The sequence below is a fragment of the Capsicum annuum genome, unplaced genomic scaffold (assembly GCF_002878395.1).
Source record: "Capsicum annuum cultivar UCD-10X-F1 unplaced genomic scaffold, UCD10Xv1.1 ctg82806, whole genome shotgun sequence".
Classification (NCBI taxonomy): Eukaryota; Viridiplantae; Streptophyta; class Magnoliopsida; order Solanales; family Solanaceae; genus Capsicum; species Capsicum annuum.
In genome coordinates, this window is record NW_025893624.1 from 1 (window position 1) to 8,655 (window position 8,655).

Genomic DNA, 8,655 nt, shown 5'->3' on the forward strand with positions numbered 1-8,655 from the left:
AACTGATCAACTGATAGTCTATGAAGCCTCTACTGACATACCGAATTGTATGCAAATCATACAGTATAAAACATGTTTAGAAAATTGGTGCCTGCTGCCATTAATCATACTTTAAATACCCTCTACAAATACAATGGGAACAATGTGGAAAAGGTTTTGAGTGCCAATTGGTCTTTTACACAAGCTAACACGTGTATTAAAAATTCTTACATTGCTAATACCATGGTTTCCAATCTATTAGTTGGGCATCGCATAAAACCAATAGTGCGTATAAACGAAGTTATACATAGGTTGAGAAAGTATACCAAACAAGATAGGTAGATATTAATTATACATGCACAAAACGAGTGCATTATTATTCTACATAATGCATCCAACCAAATGACCCCTAAGTTTTACAAGTAATTGTGGGATGTTTATTTATAATGTTATTGAATGGTTTTATATTACGAACATCCACAGGGTTGCTTCCGAGCTCTTCTTGTTCTTGCTGAATTCGTGCTGCAGATTCCCCAAGTTCGGGAAGACAGTCTCTTAACTCAATCAGTTGTAGTGAGTGGATATCTGCAAACTCAATTGTTATCTCAAAAAGAAAAAGGCAATGAGTAAGCATGAGGTGCTCAAGGACAGGAAAATTGTCATTTGTGGCTTTCCAGAATTGGAGATCACTATTTTTAATTAGCAAAAGCTTCAATCGATTAAATCCCCAAACAATCGGATACCATTCTTCTCCACGACAAGCTTTAGGCATCAGCTTCACCACCTCAAGGTTAGGCAACTCAGCTATGATGTCTAAGTACGACCAACTTAGATTTGTTCCATACAACTTCAACTTCTTGAGCATTTCTCGAAAAACTTTTGCACTTGAAACGACTGACAACTCTCGAAAATATAATAGTAAACTCAAATTTTCAAGTTTCTGCAGATGAAAAAGATTGTTGAGAAGTCCAGATTTGTCACGACCCGAACCAAGGCCTGGCCGTGACGAGCATTTCGAACCATGGAGGCCAAAAACACCCCTATCTGTCTGGTAATCATGCACCTAATTCATATGATCAAAGTAATGCGGAAGAAACACAATATAATGGAAACATGGTCAAGAATCATATGAAAACAATAATGGGGAATAATGTCCCACAATCTCAATCAACATCTCGAAAATCATCTGCGAAATCTGTACTACATGACTGAAACAAGTAACTATCTGAAAACTGGGACAAGGCCCCCAGCAGACTCAAAACTAATATAAGATATAAAGGACTGCAGGACATAAGACCTTCCGAAACATAGAAGGCTCACCACTTGTCTCTGCAACTCTGTCAGAATGATCTACTAGTTCTCTTGACCCCTAGACTTGGCCTCTAAACCTGAGAGGTTGGAGAGGGGAGGGGGTCAGCACAAAAGTATTGGCACGCCGAGATATCTAAGCAAAACATAATATTCTTACAAAATATAGCTGAGATCCATTATAAAGCAATTTCGTATCAAATCATTTGAAAGAACATGGGTGTAATGCAATAGTTTTTCTCAACAGTAATGAAATGCAACTGAGCTAGGTGGAATAACCTACATAATTTACACCAACTGTCAAACCTTGGTTGCCGCCGAGATTAGAGTATAAGTGAGGGAGAGACACTCAAGACCACACAACATGGTGTCTCGACCCAATGGTAGTGCCCAAGATCACTTGGCTCGGGCTCCTACCTATAGTCCCAATTTGGAAATGACATGAAGTCAAGTACACAGATCGCTTAGCCTGGTACCAATATTCCGTGTCGACAAACACGTTATTCCAGCGATGAGCCCTTGTGTCTCAAATGCCTTCTTTGGACATCCACCTTTCTCATGTAAAATCAATGCATTCAAATTTCATTTTTTTTTTCATTCACATATCGTATTTTGAAGGGTATCGTCATACCCGACTTGCAAGTCATCAGTGTCACATCCACATATGCATAATCATGTAAAAACCAAGGTGCTTCATCATTTACAAGTGGTGAACAATATTTATTTCAAATTAGTGCTCTCTTTTGTTGATCACAATATAATATGGAGTATCGAAACATTATCATGGCAATTTGAAAATAATTTATCATTCATATTTATCAACTTCCATGGAAAATCTCAAATCACATATGCATGGTTTCAACCCATGACGTAAAGAAAATGACTTAGAAATCATATTGAAAGCAAGACATTAGCATTTGATTGAAAACCCCCATTTAAAAGCATGCATGTTCATAAAACTACACCCATGAGATTTTTGGATAACCCCACGTACCTCTACTTCCAAGGATAATAGATGTTTCTTGAAGCTTGCGGATTGGTGATTCCGAAAATGTAATTATCTTTGAAAACCTACAGTCAAATCTTGAACTATTTGGGTTTTTATTTTTGAAACCCTAAGGAGAATCTTGAGCACTTTCGATGAAAGAACATGTATTTTGGGGTTCTTGGAACTAAATCTTGTGTTTTAGGGCTAAGTAAGGGCGGAAAAGGACCACTTTGTCCTCAACACGGAGTGTTTAAATCACTAGAATTCCTTACATAGGCGCCGCCCATCCCATTGCCTATGTTCATATAGGCGCCGCCTAGGCTATCGCCTATGCTTTCCAGTGGCCATGGGCGATTGGTTAGGCGTCGCTTATCACTTTGAAAGGTCATAACTTCTTGCTCGGGTGTCGGATTTTAGCCAAATTGGTATCGTTGAAAGATAACTCGAATACCTATCATTTGACACATAGTAGGTTCCCTAATTCGACATATACAGAGAGTTATGGTCGAAGGAAGCTGACACACTTTACAACGTCCACTAAAATCTAGTCGATCAAAATAGTTTCGACTCGTCCTTGAGTTGAAGGACCTCTATGGTCCAAATTCAAGCTTAAGTGGATTTCACATGCTACACGATAATTAACATGCCGTATTGGCATAGAATTTTATGTCTTCGGGATTAAAACTCATCGAAATCATGGTCTATATTGTAGCCCGAATTGCTGGGCGTTACAAGATTCCAGTAAACTTTCATCGTCAACCTTATCTCCTCTTATTCGTAATTTTTTAACATTCTGAATCCATGAAATAACCTCCTTCGTGCAACAAGACGGACACAAGTAAGAAATAGTTTGTAGATTTTGAAAATCCAAGTGTCTCCCTTTGTCGACTGATCCTCTTGGGCGATTTGGTAAACGAAATGTGTCCATTTCGAGATGCCTTAATTGCATTAGTCCCCAAATTTTCTCAGGAAAAGTTACATCTGATCGAGCATACCTGTTATCAATGAACGTCTGCAGATTCCCTTGCTTGCAAATTTCTGAAGGTATGTCAAAATTCCGAGGGTAGGAAAATGCTAGGTACCTCAACCAGATGAGGCTAAGTATCTCAAGAGGGAATCTATCAATCTCTAGGGGACGCAAGTCCATGGCTTTGAGTAATTTGAAATGAATAAGGTCTGATTTGAGAATAAAAGTTGAATAATAAAAACCATAATACAAAATAGAACGAGTTCGTTTCAAAATGTTGTTGTTGTCATCATCTGTCAACTGACAATGTACAGGGGTAAGAAGGGCCTTATAAAGACCATTGTGACCACCACGAATTTCATCGCGAGTCCATCGCTTAAAGGGCTTCATGTTACGGCTACTGAGGGATTGGCATTCTGAAGGAACAAGATTTGCATCTGATTTTTCAAACACAATGTCGTTCCTGATATAAATGGTTCCCCTTTGAAGTTCTCTCAAGCACACGTCATGTATTAGATCATGAACCTTACATGATCTAATGTTTGTTTCATTAAGACTTTTCTTGCCGACAAAAACTAGACATCTGTCGATAAGATCTTGTAAACACTTCATAGCTTCTCCTTCCAAGTCATTTTCCGAGTTCAGGAACCCCTCAGCCATCCATAACCTCATCAAATACTTCACTTGAATCTCAGTGTCTTCCCGAAATATTCCGAAATACAGAAGACATGCTTTTAGGTTGCTGGTAAAGTTATTGTAACTCAACCCAAGCACATGTGAACATCGTTCATTGGGATCATTTGTGATAAATGACTTGACATCTTGAGCAACACTTTCCCAATCTTCTATTGCCCTTTTGGATTTGAGAAGCCCAGCAACCACAACAATAGTTAGTGGTAACCCGTGACATTTCTCTGCAATTTGCTTCCCGATAGTCTCAAACTCATATGGTAATTCTTCATTAGCAAACGCTGCACTTTTAAAAAGTTTCCAGCTCTCATCTTGATCCATGAAATCCATCTACAAAGAAAGATTCTCTGTACCAGTGTAACAAGCTACTTCATTGTTATGGGTAGTCAACATTATTCGACTCCCTGCATTGTTTTCAGTTGGAAAGCATCGTCTCACACCATCCCACAGTTCACAACTCCAGATGTCATCCAAGAAAATTAAGTACCTCTTGCCCTTTAAACTTTTCTGCAGCATGTCTGCTATCTTTGACTTATCAACCACGTCAAATGTGTCGTCAGTGTCACCCTTTGTAGAACGCAGAAGGCTCAACAAGATTTTCTTTACATTGTGCTGTTGAGATACAGTAGCCCAGACACGAACATCAAAATGACAACGAATGCACACATCATTGTAAATTTCTTTCGCTAAAGTTGTTTTACCAATGCCCCCCATCCCGATGATCAGGATGACTTTATGTTCGCCAGAGTATCCTATAGTTAGAAGTTCTAACAAAAGTTTCCTTTGATCATCACGTCCAACCATATTGTTCTTAACATTTAGAGTGTCATTTGCTGAACTCGAAAAATCTTGAACCAATGATTCCTTTGATGCTTGTTTCCCTTTTTCTTGAATCTTTGTCGACTCTTTCCAGACACGATCAATGTCCTGTGACGAAACTTTTGACGTGCCCTTTTATTCTGGCTTATATTTTTTGCCGTTTCAATATCTGTTAGTCTCAGTTGAAATGTGTGCTCGACAGCATTCACAACTTCTTTTACCTCTACCTCTAAATCCGTCATTTCCCCAGAAACATTGTTTTTCTCAAAGTTCTTGAGAAATACTCCTAAAGAACTAACTTTTTCATGAAGCGTGACAATTTTTTCTCTGTGCCCACAAATTAGATTAACTTGCGCGGGCGAATTGGATATTAGGACCGATTGTATTGTTCTTATAAGAGAAGCAACACTAGCATAAGCCATATCGATTGTGTTCCAATTATGACCGGAAAGCTGCAAGTTGAGAGAGGGGATCAATGGTGTTATAAAAGTTTCAATCGAGGCTAAAACGGTGAGAAAAGTCCATCTATCTAGACTAGTAAAATTTAACTTTTTTTCCGACTTACCTTTTTAGAGAAATTGCATAAGCTTTATGTATAGATTATCAATTTCACCACACATGATTTTCATGTAATTTTTATTCTTTAATCCTTGAAATGTGTTAAAGATTAGGGAAACAATTATCTTTAGCAGCATCAAGTATGCATATTTCAAGGTTATTAAGAGACACAAGGAAATTTTGTTCATGAAATCTATTAAAAAACTATCGATCCCCAACAACAACAACAGCAACATACCCAGCTTAATCCCTCTAGTGGAGTCTGGGGAGGATAGTGTGTACGTGGATCTTAGCTCTATGATGCTCGAACTCTCCAAAATTGTTGCCGCACCCGTGCCAGATCCTCCAAAAATGCACTTCTTTTGGAGGATCCAATACACGTCCCATGACATTTTTGGAGAGTCCGAGCAGCACAACTTACCCTACCTCGGAAGGTGGAGAGGTTGAAAAGAGAAAAAGAAACTATCTATCCTCATGAGGCTTTATTTGATAATGCTTTCGTTCACCGTCATAATTTTCACTACTGTTTGACTTCAGTTCAAATTACACAGTAGTATTCCAACCTCCTCATCTTAGATGAAACTTGAAGCATATCATGTCAAAATGATCATGTGGGGACGTTTTGAGTTTAATAAAAGGCATAACACATAAACGTGTCCATTAACTTTGTACAAGTTTAAGTTCCTACTTGTAGACACCCAAAGTTGGAGGGTCATATATAGATTCCAGGTGACGCCAAGTTAAAGGGCTCGTCTATGTATTATGCCTTAATAAAATGACAAGAATGAAGGTTAATCAACTAACCGTTCAATGGTAGATATGGAACACAGGATGCTGAATGGCAGCAATCGACTGCAGAACAACCACGACAAATATTAGGAGAAAAGAATACAATAAACACAGAGTACGAATAAGAATCAACAACCGGATGAATCACATAAAGAACATATAGTTTATAGTAACCACGAAAGATGTTTTGAGAAGACAGAGAAAAATCTCATACCTCTGAGCTGTGGAAATGGTGTATGTGATCAAGTTACCAATAATAGTAAAGATCGAACGAGTTGACTTAATAGAATGAGACATGAAAAATTCAATAATAAAGGATTCAAGTAGTTAAATGTATTTATGGTTATATGTCACCTTCACATTAGCTGGGATTGAAAGAGATTTGAGATTAATAAGTCAATGAAATCATAGGTCAGATTGTGTATTATCTCAATATATATCATTATCAACACTTAAATAAACCCTTAAATAAAACTAGTGGCAGCTTTTATAAAATAAAATAGATGGTTAACCGGTATCTTTTATTAAATGTTTGAAAACTGGAACTTAATTTCCATACATACATTTAAGAAATAAAAATACAGATACAAAACAAAGAGTAGGATATTGACCTTATCCAACTTCAAAAATAAGCCCAGTGAAAGTGGGGTCTACGGAGGGTAAAGCGTACGCAAACCTAACCTCGTGCAGGTAGAGAGGTTGTTTCCGAAAGACTCCAGTCTCAAGTATCGCATATCAAAGCAGCAAGGAAAAGAACATACAGAATTAAAGAAGACATTGCATATAATAGAAAAAGCTCTATATAGCATTCAGTAAAAATGAACAGTATGAGTAACGAAATAGTGTGATAACCGAGGCACAAGAAGATATTGACCTTATCCCCTTAATGAAAATTAAGAATGGATGTCCATGGTTTTTACACTATGAATAATGAACAAAGCTAAGTTGCATCATCCATGATAAATCTAAACAGTTTAATCAGTCTGGTTGATAATATTTTATTATCAACAGAAAGTTAAAAGGCTTTAGTTAGGGATTTACTCCAATTTTGTATGGGACATATTATAATATTAGGAAAAATGACAGCTCTGCGTCGACCTTCAGCCCCTTTGAGTTGGACGGCGACCTCATTCATTCTAACAACTCCTTGCCTTATTTTCTCTAGATCTAATCTATAAAATGACCGAGACGGGGAACTCACCGGAGCCATAGCGAAAGCAAGTCTTCCCTCTCCCCGTTCTACCATCCAAACAGGTCGGCTGTTCTATGTTCCGGGAATCACATCACTCCCTTTTGACTTTGTTGGAAGAATGGAAAAGTCCAATCAGCAGGAATATGTTTAGTCAATGGCAATATAGCTTCTGGTCCGACACTTTCCCGTACTGCGCGGATAGCAGGAGCTTTATTGTACCGGGCGACCCTTTTTAATGACAGCATAGCTTTTACTCATGTACTGCAAGATATTTCTATAACAAATCGATAGCAAAGAGTATATACTTATAATGCACCATAAGTTCTCTTTAAGTGGACACATGCAGTAATAATAGTTGAAAACAGACTTAAACTTGAAACTTCAGGTAGAATAAAATCTCCAAACAGTGCAAAAGCATTGCAACAAATATTTTGAGAAAAGAATACAAGAAACACAAATGTGAATAACAATACTTATGAAGCTGTTTGATGCTTATTGTGCACCCGGTAGAATGATTATTTTTCTTCGCGTACACCGGATCCTCCCCGGACCCCACTTATGGGATCGCACTGGTATGTTGTATTGCTGCTGTAATAGCTCGTGACGACCTATTAAATGAATTGTGTTGCTTTAGTAAGGGGGGCAGAGCTTCTTTTAAAACATCGGAGGGAAACATAAACATCTCAAATTTGTCCAGTTTGAGATACCTTAATTGCATAGTTCACAAATTTTCTCAGTAAAGAGAACTATACTCGTGCCACCAAAAATAAAATGTGTGTTCTTGGAACTTCGATAAAATGTTGAGGGAACTTACGCCTTTTCGTTAAATTCTTCTATCGAACAAATAGATCCTAGGAATGAATTTAAGAACACGAGCTACTCTATTACTTCTCTCGAATATCATTGAGTTGATCCCAAAGAATATACCGTCAAACATACACAATATAAATTGATCCATGAAGGAGAAAAAGTATAGCACAATAAGAATTAACAAGTTAGAAGACATTACATCATAATTTTATCGAATAAAACTCCCATTATTGAACAGAAACCGATTGAATGCTCTTGTTGTTCGTCCTCTCCAAGTGTTCTTTTTTCCAAAAGCTGTTCGAAGAATCCACGATACTTAGTTGAGATAAACCCTTCTTCTTACGTTGTAAGATCTCCCAGTTCTTACTTTGTGTCTTACTATAACAAAGTCACATAAATTAGAAATGTAAAATCTCCCATTTACAATCAAATCATGTCAATTACTATATCAAGAATATTTAGCTCATGAGTACATCATTATATATTTTTTAAAAAGATATTAAAAGACGATTATGTAGTAATATCCCTGAATTATTTATGTACTTATAAAAGATT

At 37.3% G+C, this 8,655-nt stretch overlaps 1 pseudogene; it reads right to left on the minus strand.

Annotated features, from left to right (window-relative positions):
- Window positions 1-388: 388 nt before the first annotated feature.
- On the minus strand, window positions 389-6,393 carry LOC107852536 (annotated as a pseudogene).
- Window positions 6,394-8,655: the final 2,262 nt, after the last annotated feature.